Raw genomic sequence first — 14,898 nt, 5'->3', positions numbered from 1 at the left:
AGCCTAGACACCACCTAGGATCTCTACTCCCCGACGGGGTCTCTCCCGGGAGCGAGATCCAGGCGCCGTCGGCGATCTTCCGCCGTCCCTGCGTACGTGCGGACCGTCCGGCCCCAGGGCGCGGACCGTCCGGCCGTCAGGCAGAAGTCCCAACCGCGCACCAGGCCGCGGACCGTCCGGCCCCAGGCCGCGGACAGTCCGCCCTTGCGCAGAGAGCACCACCGCGCCTCGCACCAGGCCGCGGACCGTCCGGCCCCTGCGCGCGGACCGTCCGCCCCTGTGCAGAGGGCACCGCCACGGTTCTTGTTGAGTGTTTGGCGCTCCGAAAAGGCGTCAACATACTTTTTGGCGACTCCGCTGGGGACAACACATATAGACCTATCAAATCGGCCCTCAATGGCCGGTTCAAAAGATAGCTCTGAGGTTTCCACCAGCAATATCATCACACCGACATGGGAAGCCTTGCCGGCTGAAGAACAGCTCCTGTTCGAGGAGCGCCAGGAGCAGCTGATCCAAGAAGCAAAGGCGAAGTTCCTGGCTGACTTCAAAGTGGACAGGAACAACAAAGTTGTTCGGCAACGGGCGACAGATCTGGCTTCGCTCCGACCTACTACAATTACCCCAAATGTAAGTAGCACCAACGAACTCCAATCTCTTAAAGTTTACATAGACGAACAACGAGAACAGATGCAAAATATCATAGGGGTTATGCAAAACGATTGTAGGAAACTGGTACATGCATTTGATAAATCTAGTATAGCAAATTTTCCTTCACACGAGGTTGAATTAGGAGATAATACGCGTAATACATCGGTTAAAGGTTGTCACGACCAGTCACAACCCCCTTATGGGATGCCGATGGACACGTACCCTGAGCAAACGCAAATCGGCAGTAAACCAGCCGATCTACACATGTCCGGACCGTCCGCTCGCGAGCGCGGACCGTCCGGGTCAGCCACAACCGGGCCCATTTTTAATGAGTTACCTAGACACGCACCCGAGCCACCACATAGGGCACCGAATTTAAACTATCCAGTCGGACGGTCCGCATACAACGACGGACGGTCCGCATATAATCACGGACGGTCCGGGTACGTATCCGGACAGTCCGCGCATGAGTCTTTTGAGGGGGATTATTACCTGAATCCTCGCTCGTCCCAACAACACTTCCCATCACATTATGCAATACACCAGCCCATTAATTCAGGATCCAGAGCCCAGGAAAGCTTTCCGGCCCCACCTAGAAGGCCGGAAAGAAACGATCAAACATATGAGCCATATAGGGCAAATGGAAATGCACCACGTAGCTCAAACCGATGGGGGGAACGACAACATACTAACATGCAACCAACCCCACCTATGTTTGACCGGAGAGTCGGTGGTCTTGCACCGGCTGCCATTGGTATAGTGAGGGAAGAAATAGCCGGGGCGTTCCGAGATAAGCTCGGAGTAAGCATGATCCCTAGGGGCAATCATATCGGAAGCCTTATGACAGCCGATTTGATCACCACCCATACCCACAGGGAACCAGGATACCCGAGTTTGCAAAGTTTTCGGGTGACCAAGGAAAGAGCACGCGTGAGCACATAGGCCAGTTCCTAGCACAATTAGGAGAATTGGCCGACACCGAAGCATTCCGTGTGCGTTTATTTTCATTATCCTTAACAGGGACTGCATTCACATGGTATGCCGCGCTCCCTCCTAATTCCATTTTGTCATGGGGAGACTTAGAGCAAAAATTTCATGAACATTTCTTCTCTGGTGATTATGAGCTAGATTTAGTAGACTTAGTGACCCTACGACAAGAAAAGGATGAATCGATTAGTGATTATATCCGGAGATTCCAGGATACGAGAAACCGATGCTTTCAAATTCATTTAACAGATAAACAACTGGCGGGAATAGCCTTTGATGGATTGCGCTATTATTTAAAAGAGAGATTAGAAGGCATCCAGTTCTTTACTCTAGCACAATTACATCAGAGAGCTTCGGCTTGTGAAAGCCGAAGCAAAGAACTAGTCAGAACGGTTCATCATAATGTCCCTATAGTAGAACACAATCAAAGTAGTTCGGACGATGAACCAAAGAAAGTTTACACTGCCGAAATAGTTTGGCCCGAGCAGGCCAAATCTTCGGCTTGCTACTCCTTGCAGTCAGTTCAAAAGGAACGACAGGAGGAGATTAAGTTTACATTTAATGTCGGCAAATGTGATAAGATATTCGATGAATTACTAAAAAATGGTAACATTAAAATTGATTATATCGTTCCACCTGCCGACGAACTAAAGCGTCGCGCATACTGCAAGTGGCACAACTCATTTTCCCATGCCACTAATGATTGTAATGTGTTCCGACGACAAATTCAATCGGCCATTAATGAGGGACGATTGAAATTTCAGGAGGACACGGAGCCCTTCCCAATGAATGTGATCGACTTTAATGGCAAAAGGGTCCTAATTCGGCCCAACACAGCCGATAAGGGCAAAGACAAAGAAGTCATCATCGGCAACGCACGGGAGGTCGATGGAAACAACAAAATTTCTTGCAAGAAAGTGATGGCCGAGAAGACTCCTGATGGAGGGGAGACACTGAAGATAACCATCACAAACTCCAGCGCTGGGGGGCAAGCGCAGATAAAGGGACATGAGCGAGAACCCATACTACGCATCGCGGACGGTCCGGTGCCCAGGCGCGGACGGTCCGTAACATTACCGGACGGTCCGGAGCATTCCAGCGGACGGTCCGACAACGCCGAAGAGCCACGACGACCACGTACCTTCAAACCACGACGACCAGAAATAGGTACGTGGAAAACTAACACGTTCAAAGCAACTGGTCAGTTGGTAAAATCTAGCCCGACCTTTGATCAATTATTGTCTAAATATGTGAAAAGGAAGGCTGGCCCAAGCGACCGGCCACCAAAGGGACCTCGCTTACCCACCCAGGTGCGACGGCAGGTTAGGCCGATTGGACCACCACACCAATCGGAAAGGATGGAAGGTCATAATGTTCAATTAAGACCTAACGTACCTGCATGGACACCTCCACCACCATATCCAACTATGCCATATCCATATACATACATACCTCCACCATATGCCCCAAATCAGATGTGGGGCATGCCACCATACCCATTTGGGATGCCACAGTACCCCGCTTGGGGGGCACCCCAAACATCTGTATTCAATAGGTTGACACCTCCAGTACAAGACCGATTGAGAACCCCTCAATCTGGTCCACGAGCACAGGCCCAGCAAGATTGCCGAACAACTCGGCCCCAAAGGCTGACTAATCCGGCAGGGGGGCATACAGCTACAACCTCCAACAGTACGAAAAAGGGAGATGTCATTAAAATAGGAACGACAGATGTCGTCGTACAACAAAATAACGAAGGGCCGATGATTTTTGGTGAATCGACCAACACAAACAAAAAAGAAAGTACGACTGTCAATAAAATAGCTGATCCAAAATACTCCATGCCTCGATGGTGCCCATCGGGACTGACACGATCGCAGAAGCGAAAATTGCAGCGCCTCAGAGCAAAGGAGAATCAGGAAAAAGAGGCAGAAAGAATATTCAATGACACGCATCCGCAGTATCTGCCACCGCAAAAAAGATGGAGACCAAAGGCTGTTGAGAAAAGTCAAACGGCCACAAAGATAGAAAATAAAACGACAACTGTGCATCTCTCTGCAGGTATGGTAGACTGTCCGGCTATAAAAGCCGGATCATCTGCACAGGACGCGGACCATCCGACCCCTGAGGCCGAACCATCCGCACTACACCAAGACACCTCCGACGACGTACCGACGCCCATGGAGGAAGACGACCTGCAAGGAGAAGACCTGGTCGACTACGGAGCTACGCCAGAACACTTAGAGAATTAGGAAGGCAAGGTGACGAATTGGTCAGGACCAGTATGACGCTCGGCGATGTTGGGACTGACAGTTCGATCAAATCTAAAGGGATCACGTCCGTTGAGTCAATCATCGAGACCAAGGCCACTGCGTACCATCCTAGTAAGTGGCAAGATGCCTAAGAAAACCGATGTGATAACATCGAGTTAGTTGCTTTTGGTTCGCTCAGCTCCACCAAAAGGCAGGGGGGCATATGTTGAGCACCAAATTGAGCGCGGACGGTCCGGCCCTGAGGCCGGACGGTCCGCGGTCCGGACGGTCCGTGCCTGTGGGCCGGACGGTCCGCGCGTGCGCAGAACAGATTAGGGTTCCGAGTTTTGTGCTACGGTTGTTAGCTAAAATCATGGGATAAGCTCGGAAATTAGTTTGTAAAGGGTCCAGCCCCCCTCCTCTATAAATAGAGAGGTATACGGCCGATTTGTAATAATCAACAATCGAATCAATACAACTTTTATTCGCATTTTATCCTAGGAGTAGTTCTAGTCTAGTTTAGGTTTAGCCTCCCAATCCCCAAATTCTCCGCCTCTCCTCGACTCTACGTCGATTAGAGGAGTCTAGGTCGGCCTGCCCGAGCCTAGACACCACCTAGGATCTCTACTCCCCGACGGGGTCTCTCCCGGGAGCGAGATCCAGGCGCCGTCGGCGATCTTCCGCCGTCCCTGCGTACGTGCGGACCGTCCGGCCCCAGGGCGCGGACCGTCCGGCCGTCAGGCAGAAGTCCCAACCGCGCACCAGGCCGTGGACCGTCCGGCCCCAGGCCGCGGACAGTCCGCCCTTGCGCAGAGAGCACCACCGCGCCTCGCACCAGGCCGCGGACCGTCCGGCCCCTGCGCGCGGACCGTCCGCCCCTGTGCAGAGGGCACCGCCACGGTTCTTGTTGAGTGTTTGGCGCTCCAAAAAGGCGTCAACATACTTTTTGGTGTTGAGCACCAAATTGAGCGCGGACGGTCCGGCCCTGAGGCCGGACGGTCCGCGGTCCGGACGGTCCGCGCGTGCGCAGAACAGATTAGGGTTCCGAGTTTTGTGCTACGGTTGTTAGCTAAAATCATGGGATAAGCTCGGAAATTAGTTTGTAAAGGGTCCAGCCCCCCTCCTCTATAAATAGAGAGGTATACGGCCGATTTGTAATAATCAACAATCGAATCAATACAACTTTTATTCGCATTTTATCCTAGGAGTAGTTCTAGTCTAGTTTAGGTTTAGCCTCCCAATCCCCAAATTCTCCGCCTCTCCTCGACTCTACGTCGATTAGAGGAGTCTAGGTCGGCCTGCCCGAGCCTAGACACCACCTAGGATCTCTACTCCCCGACGGGGTCTCTCCCGGGAGCGAGATCCAGGCGCCGTCGGCGATCTTCCGCCGTCCCTGCGTACGTGCGGACCGTCCGGCCCCAGGGCGCGGACCGTCCGGCCGTCAGGCAGAAGTCCCAACCGCGCACCAGGCCGCGGACAGTCCGCCCTTGCGCAGAGAGCACCACCGCGCCTCGCACCAGGCCGCGGACCGTCCGGCCCCTGCGCGCGGACCGTCCGCCCCTGTGCAGAGGGCACCGCCACGGTTCTTGTTGAGTGTTTGGCGCTCCGAAAAGGCGTCAACATACTTTTTGGCGACTCCGCTGGGGACAACACATATAGACCTATCAAATCGGCCCTCAATGGCCGGTTCAAAAGATAGCTCTGAGGTTTTCACCAGCAATATCATCACACCGACATGGGAAGCCTTGCCGGCTGAAGAACAGCTCCTGTTCGAGGAGCGCCAGGAGCAGCTGATCCAAGAAGCAAAGGCGAAGTTCCTGGCTGACTTCAAAGTGGACAGGAACAACAAAGTCGTTCGGCAACGGGCGACAGATCTGGCTTCGCTCCGACCTACTACAATTACCCCAAATGTAAGTAGCACCAACGAACTCCAATCTCTTAAAGCTTACATAGACGAACAACGAGAACAGATGCAAAATATCATAGGGGTTATGCAAAACGATTGTAGGAAACTGGTACATGCATTTGATAAATCTAGTATAGCAAATTTTCCTTCACACGAGGTTGAATTAGGAGATAATACGCGTAATACATCGGTTAAAGGTTGTCACGACCAGTCACAACCCCCTTATGGGATGCCGATGGACACGTACCCTGAGCAAACGCAAATCGGCAGTAAACCAGCCGATCTACACATGTCCGGACCGTCCGCTCGCGAGCGCGGACCGTCCGGGTCAGCCACAGCCGGGCCCATTTTTAATGAGTTACCTAGACACGCACCCGAGCCACCACATAGGGCACCGAATTTAAACTATCCAGTCGGACGGTCCGCATACAACGACGGACGGTCCGCATATAATCACGGACGGTCCGGGTACGTATCCGGACAGTCCGCGCATGAGTCTTTTGAGGGGGATTATTACCTGAATCCTCGCCCGTCCCAACAACACTTCCCATCACATTATGCAATACACCAGCCCATTAATTCAGGATCCAGAGCCCAGGAAAGCTTTCCGGCCCCACCTAGAAGGCCGGAAAGAAACGATCAAACATATGAGCCATATAGGGCAAATGGAAATGCACCACGTAGCTCAAACCGATGGGGGGAACGACAACATACTAACATGCAACCAACCCCACCTATGTTTGACCGGAGAGTCGGTGGTCTTGCACCGGCTGCCATTGGTATAGTGAGGGAAGAAATAGCCGGGGCGTTCCGAGATAAGCTCGGAGTAAGCATGATCCCTGGGGGGCAATCATATCGGAAGCCTTATGACAGCCGATTTGATCACCACCCATACCCACAGGGAACCAGGATACCCGAGTTTGCAAAGTTTTCGGGTGACCAAGGAAAGAGCACGCGTGAGCACATAGGCCAGTTCCTAGCACAATTAGGAGAATTGGCCGACACCGAAGCATTCCGTGTGCGTTTATTTTCATTATCCTTAACAGGGACTGCATTCACATGGTATGTCGCGCTCCCTCCTAATTCCATTTTGTCATGGGGAGACTTAGAGCAAAAATTTCATGAACATTTCTTCTCTGGTGATTATGAGCTAGATTTAGTAGACTTAGTGACCCTACGACAAGAAAAGGATGAATCGGTTAGTGATTATATCCGGAGATTCCAGGATACGAGAAACCGATGCTTTCAAATTCATTTAACAGATAAACAACTGGCAGGAATAGCCTTTGATGGATTGCGCTATTATTTAAAAGAGAGATTAGAAGGCATCCAGTTCTTTACTCTAGCACAATTACATCAGAGAGCTTCGGCTTGTGAAAGCCGAAGCAAAGAACTAGTCAGAACGGTTCATCATAATGTCCCTATAGTAGAACACAATCAAAGTAGTTCGGACGATGAACCAAAGAAAGTTTACACTGCCGAAATAGTTTGGCCCGAGCAGGCCAAATCTTCGGCTTGCTACTCCTTGCAGTCAGTTCAAAAGGAACGACAGGAGGAGATTAAGTTTACATTTAATGTCGGCAAATGTGGTAAGATATTCGATGAATTACTAAAAAATGGTAACATTAAAATTGATTATATCGTTCCACCTGCCGACGAACTAAAGCGTCGCGCATACTGCAAGTGGGACAACTCATTTTCCCATGCCACTAATGATTGTAATGTGTTCCGACGACAAATTCAATCGGCCATTAATGAGGGACGATTGAAATTTCAGGAGGACACGGAGCCCTTCCCAATGAATGTGATCGACTTTAATGGCAAAAGGGTCCTAATTCGGTCCAACACAGCCGATAAGGGCAAAGACAAAGAAGTCATCATCGGCAACGCACGGGAGGTCGATGGAAACAACAAAATTTCTTGCAAGAAAGTGATGGCCGAGAAGACTCCTGATGGAGGGGAGACACTGAAGATAACCATCACAAACTCCAGCGCTGGGGGGCAAGCGCAGATAAAGGGACATGAGCGAGAACCCATACTACGCATCGCGGACGGTCCGGTGCCCAGGCGCGGACGGTCCGTAACATTACCGGACGGTCCGGAGCATTCCAGCGGACGGTCCGGCAACGCCGAAGAGCCACGACGACCACGTACCTTCAAACCACGACGACCAGAAATAGGTACGTGGAAAACTAACACGTTCAAAGCAACTGGTCGGTTGGTAAAATCTAGCCCGACCTTTGATCAATTATTGTCTAAATATGTGAAAAGGAAGGCTGGCCCAAGCGACCGGCCACCAAAGGGACCTCGCTTACCCACCCAGGTGCGACGGCAGGTTAGGCCGATTGGACCACCACACCAATCGGAAAGGATGGAAGGTCATAATGTTCAATTAAGACCTAACGTACCTGCATGGACACCTCCACCACCATATCCAACTATGCCATATCCATATACATACATACCTCCACCATATGCCCCAAATCAGATGTGGGGCATGCCACCATACCCATTTGGGATGCCACAGTACCCCGCTTGGGGGGCACCCCAAACATCTGTATTCAATAGGTTGACACCTCCAGTACAAGACCGATTGAGAACCCCTCAATCTGGTCCACGAGCACAGGCCCAGCAAGATTGCCGAACAACTCGGCCCCAAAGGCTGACTAATCCGGCAGGGGGGCATACAGCTACAACCTCCAACAGTACGAAAAAGGGAGATGTCATTAAAATAGGAACGACAGATGTCGTCGTACAACAAAATAACGAAGGGCCGATGATTTTTGGTGAATCGGCCAACACAAACAAAAAAGAAAGTACGACTGTCAATAAAATAGCTGATCCAAAATACTCCATGCCTCGATGGTGCCCATCGGGACTGACACGATCGCAGAAGCGAAAATTGCAGCGCCTCAGAGCAAAGGAGAATCAGGAAAAAGAGGCAGAAAGAATATTCAATGACACGCATCCGCAGTATCCGCCACCGCAAAAAAGATGGAGACCAAAGGCTGTTGAGAAAAGTCAAACGGCCACAAAGATAGAAAATAAAACGACAACTGTGCATCTCTCTGCAGGTATGGTAGACTGTCCGGCTATAAAAGCCGGATCATCTGCACAGGACGCGGACCATCCGACCCCTGAGGCCGAACCATCCGCACTACACCAAGACACCTCCGACGACGTACCGACGCCCATGGAGGAAGACGACCTGCAAGGAGAAGACCTGGTCGACTACGGAGCTACGCCAGAACACTTAGAGAATTAGGAAGGCAAGGTGACGAATTGGTCAGGACCAGTATGACGCTCGGCGATGTTGGGACTGACAGTTCGATCAAATCTAAAGGGATCACGTCCGTTGAGTCAATCATCGAGACCAAGGCCACTGCGTACCATCCTAGTAAGTGGCAAGATGCCTAAGAAAACCGATGTGATAACATCGAGTTAGTTGCTTTTGGTTCGCTCAGCTCCACCAAAAGGCAGGGGGGCATATAAAAAGTATGTTGACGCCTTTTCGGAGCGCCAAACACTCAACAAGAACTGTGGCGGTGCCCTCTGCACAGGGGCGGACGGTCCGCGCGCAGGGGCCGGACGGTCCGCGGCCTGGTGCGAGGCGCGGTGGTGCTCTCTGCGCAAGGGCGGACTGTCCGCGGCCTGGGGCCGGACGGTCCGCGGCCTGGTGCGCGGTTGGGACTTCTGCCTGACGGCCGGACGGTCCGCGCCCTGGGGCCGGACGGTCCGCACGTACGCAGGGACGGCGGAAGATCGCCGACGGCGCCTGGATCTCGCTCCCGGGAGAGACCCCGTCGGGGAGTAGAGATCCTAGGTGGTGTCTAGGCTCGGGCAGGCCGACCTAGACTCCTCTAATCGACGTAGAGTCGAGGAGAGGCGGAGAATTTGGGGATTGGGAGGCTAAACCTAAACTAGACTAGAACTACTCCTAGGATAAAATGCGAATAAAAGTTGTATTGATTCGATTGTTGATTATTACAAATCGGCCGTATACCTCTCTATTTATAGAGGAGGGGGGCTGGACCCTTTACAAACTAATTTCCGAGCTTATCCCATGATTTTAGCTAACAACCGTAGCACAAAACTCGGAACCCTAATCTGTTCTGCGCACGCGCGGACCGTCCGGCCCACAGGCGCGGACCGTCCGGACCGCGGACCGTCCGGCCTCAGGGCCGGACCGTCCGCGCTCAATTTGGTGCTCAACATATGCCCCCCTGCCTTTTGGTGGAGCTGAGCGAACCAAAAGCAACTAACTCGATGTTATCACATCGGTTTTCTTAGGCATCTTGCCACTTACTAGGATGGTACGCAGTGGCCTTGGTCTCGATGATTGACTCAACGGACGTGATCCCTTTAGATTTGATCGAACTGTCAGTCCCAACATCGCCGAGCGTCATACTGGTCCTGACCAATTCGTCACCTTGCCTTCCTAATTCTCTAAGTGTTCTGGCGTAGCTCCGTAGTCGACCAGGTCTTCTCCTTGCAGGTCGTCTTCCTCCATGGGCGTCGGTACGTCGTCGGAGGTGTCTTGGTGTAGTGCGGATGGTTCGGCCTCAGGGGTCGGATGGTCCGCGTCCTGTGCAGATGATCCGGCTTTTATAGCCGGACAGTCTACCATACCTGCAGAGAGATGCACAGTTGTCGTTTTATTTTCTATCTTTGTGGCCGTTTGACTTTTCTCAACAGCCTTTGGTCTCCATCTTTTTTGCGGTGGCGGATACTGCGGATGCGTGTCATTGAATATTCTTTCTGCCTCTTTTTCCTGATTCTCCTTTGCTCTGAGGCGCTGCAATTTTCGCTTCTGCGATCGTGTCAGTCCCGATGGGCACCATCGAGGCATGGAGTATTTTGGATCAGCTATTTTATTGACAGTCGTACTTTCTTTTTTGTTTGTGTTGGCCGATTCACCAAAAATCATCGGCCCTTCGTTATTTTGTTGTACGACGACATCTATCGTTCCTATTTTAATGACATCTCCCTTTTTCGTACTGTTGGAGGTTGTAGCTGTATGCCCCCCTGCCGGATTAGTCAGCCTTTGGGGCCGAGTTGTTCGGCAATCTTGCTGGGCCTGTGCTCGTGGACCAGATTGAGGGGTTCTCAATCGGTCTTGTACTGGAGGTGTCAACCTATTGAATACAGATGTTTGGGGTGCCCCCCAAGCGGGGTACTGTGGCATCCCAAATGGGTATGGTGGCATGCCCCACATCTGATTTGGGGCATATGGTGGAGGTATGTATGTATATGGATATGGCATAGTTGGATATGGTGGTGGAGGTGTCCATGCAGGTACGTTAGGTCTTAATTGAACATTATGACCTTCCATCCTTTCCGATTGGTGTGGTGGTCCAATCGGCCTAACCTGTCATCGCACCTGGGTGGGTAAGCGAGGTCCCTTTGGTGGCCGGTCGCTTGGGCCAGCCTTCCTTTTCACATATTTAGACAATAATTGATCAAAGGTCGGGCTAGATTTTACCAACCGACCAGTTGCTTTGAACGTGTTAGTTTTCCACGTACCTATTTCTGGTCGTCGTGGTTTGAAGGTACGTGGTCGTCGTGGCTCTTCGGCGTTGCCGGACCGTCCGCTGGAATGCTCCGGACCGTCCGCTGGAATGCTCCGGACCGTCCGGTAATGTTACGGACCGTCCGCGCCTGGGCACCGGACCGTCCGCGATGCGTAGTATGGGTTCTCGCTCATGTCCCTTTATCTGCGCTTGCCCCCCAGCGCTGGAGTTTGTGATGGTTATCTTCAGTGTCTCCCCTCCATCAGGAGTCTTCTCGGCCATCACTTTCTTGCAAGAAATTTTGTTGTTTCCATCGACCTCCCGTGCGTTGCCGATGATGACTTCTTTGTCTTTGCCCTTATCGGCTGTGTTGGGCCGAATTAGGACCCTTTTGCCATTAAAGTCGATCACATTCATTGGGAAGGGCTCCGTGTCCTCCTGAAATTTCAATCGTCCCTCATTAATGGCCGATTGAATTTGTCGTCGGAACACATTACAATCATTAGTGGCATGGGAAAATGAGTTGTGCCACTTGCAGTATGCGCGACGCTTTAGTTCGTCGGCAGGTGGAACGATATAATCAATTTTAATGTTACCATTTTTTAGTAATTCATCGAATATCTTATCACATTTGCCGACATTAAATGTAAACTTAATCTCCTCCTGTCGTTCCTTTTGAACTGACTGCAAGGAGTAGCAAGCCGAAGATTTGGCCTGCTCGGGCCAAACTATTTCGGCAGTGTAAACTTTCTTTGGTTCATCGTCCGAACTACTTTGATTGTGTTCTACTATAGGGACATTATGATGAACCGTTCTGACTAGTTCTTTGCTTCGGCTTTCACAAGCCGAAGCTCTCTGATGTAATTGTGCTAGAGTAAAGAACTGGATGCCTTCTAATCTCTCTTTTAAATAATAGCGCAATCCATCAAAGGCTATTCCCGCCAGTTGTTTATCTGTTAAATGAATTTGAAAGCATCGGTTTCTCGTATCCTGGAATCTCCGGATATAATCACTAACCGATTCATCCTTTTCTTGTCGTAGGGTCACTAAGTCTACTAAATCTAGCTCATAATCACCAGAGAAGAAATGTTCATGAAATTTTTGCTCTAAGTCTCCCCATGACAAAATGGAATTAGGAGGGAGCGCGGCATACCATGTGAATGCAGTCCCTGTTAAGGATAATGAAAATAAACGCACACGGAATGCTTCGGTGTCGGCCAATTCTCCTAATTGTGCTAGGAACTGGCCTATGTGCTCACGCGTGCTCTTTCCTTGGTCACCCGAAAACTTTGCAAACTCGGGTATCCTGGTTCCCTGTGGGTATGGGTGGTGATCAAATCGGCTGTCATAAGGCTTCCGATATGATTGCCCCCCAGGGATCATGCTTACTCCGAGCTTATCTCGGAACGCCCCGGCTATTTCTTCCCTCACTATACCAATGGCAGCCGGTGCAAGACCACCGACTCTCCGGTCAAACATAGGTGGGGTTGGTTGCATGTTAGTATGTTGTCGTTCCCCCCATCGGTTTGAGCTACGTGGTGCATTTCCATTTGCCCTATATGGCTCATATGTTTGATCGTTTCTTTCCGGCCTTCTAGGTGGGGCCGGAAAGCTTTCCTGGGCTCTGGATCCTGAATTAATGGGCTGGTGTATTGCATAATGTGATGGGAAGTGTTGTTGGGACGGGCGAGGATTCAGGTAATAATCCCCCTCAAAAGACTCATGCGCGGACTGTCCGGATACGTACCCGGACCGTCCGTGATTATATGCGGACCGTCCGTCGTTGTATGCGGACCGTCCGACTGGATAGTTTAAATTCGGTGCCCTATGTGGTGGCTCGGGTGCGTGTCTAGGTAACTCATTAAAAATGGGCCCCCCAACCGCGCACCAGGCCGCGGACCGTCCGGCCCCAGGCCGCGGACCGTCCGGCCCTAGGCCGCGGACAGTCCGCCCTTGCGCAGAGAGCACCACCGCGCCTCGCACCAGGCCGCGGACCGTCCGGCCCCTGCGCGCGGACCGTCCGCCCCTGTGCAGAGGGCACCGCCACGGTTCTTGTTGAGTGTTTGGCGCTCCGAAAAGGCGTCAACAGATAGCAGACACCTACTCTTGCTATTGGTACATGCTACTACTGCGCCTGCTCAGGCGTTCCAGGCAACTTGGACCCGTGGCCCGTGGGGCTGCTGCGGTTGGTGCCGTGCTTTGCCACACCACCACAGGGAAAACGCTATTGCGTGGTGGTCAGTACGTCTAGCCTGAAGCCTCCTCCAGCTAGGTAGCTAGCGCTGTCCGCTTGCGCGCGCTCGTGACGAACCGGCCGGCAGAGAGGGACGCTCGTGAACTCGATCCTCCCCCTCCTTTTTAGGACTAAATAAATTCACCGTTTTGATGAATTCTAAATTCCATTGAACGACGCGACCGTTCAGGTAGATTTTCTGGTAAAAAAAATCGATGATTTTTTATGCATAGTTTGGTAAAAGTTTAGTCGTTACCACGTAATCTCTTAACTCTCGAGGACACCTAATAATTTGTAGATAACTCCTACGGCCTACGCTCTGTATTGGTTTTTAAGTAGCCTCGTTACCATCCATTGCTTCCTCAAATAATCTATGCATGTGTCAAATGAATGCTGTGACGCATACAAATCTCAACTTTATTTTGCATCTTATTTACCAAAGTTACTGTACAATGTCCCTGTCCTAGTTGTAGATTGATCGCCAAGTTATCTCCAGGCAGAAGCGGGCGCAGACATTTGAGATTGTGTATTCAAAAATTTAAAAGATTAAAGAAATGAGTGCTCTAACCGATAATGTGCACCACCGAAGATGGGCCACGAGGCAGGACATCGAGGCCCTGCTCGGACCGACAATAATGTGCGTTTCTCAGGTCCAGAATGAATTCGGTCCATGTAACGACGCCGTGTGTATAGTAGATATTATTTTTCATGCTAGCAGCAGCTAGCTAGCGCTGCCAAACAATTCTTTTTGGGTTTTTTTTCCGGCAGACCAACTAGAGCCATCAGCAGTCGAGTCCAGACTTCATGTACAAATGATGCTCTAAACTGGTGAGACTATCTCCGGTAGAACGTGTAAATGTTGTATATAGGAGTTTGAAATAGGGGGTGAAATAGGGTATTACAAGCATGGATGGAGGAATTTTAACCTGGCCAACTTGCTCATGTAGAATTAATTTGAAAACTTAAACCCCCTGCGATTCGGGAAGGGGTTTGAGTCTCCAAAGTAGCCGGTAGTCATGTTTCGTCCCGCCAGCAGGGCCAAAGACTTTTCCAATGCACTCGTTGGGATTATGAGGTCTGTGGTTATCTAGTTTACCGATCCATCTTTTGTAATCTTCCAACGCTCATATCATGGATCTTACCGTGATGCTAAATATGGGCATTCTTGTTTCCTACAAGCAAGGATGCATGCAGTATTGCAGTGACATTACATAGGCATCCAAGTTTAGGGGCACTCGGCACAATTTAATGATGCGCGGTGGGAACCTACTTACCTACCTACGTAAATACAGTGGAGCCTCTCTAATCCGCCGCACCCTTTTTTTTACAAAGCTACCTACCTATGTAAATAGGCGGTCTTAC

This window comes from Zea mays, chromosome 8 (genome assembly GCF_902167145.1).
Source record: "Zea mays cultivar B73 chromosome 8, Zm-B73-REFERENCE-NAM-5.0, whole genome shotgun sequence".
Classification (NCBI taxonomy): Eukaryota; Viridiplantae; Streptophyta; class Magnoliopsida; order Poales; family Poaceae; genus Zea; species Zea mays.
This window is presented reverse-complemented; position numbering follows the sequence as displayed.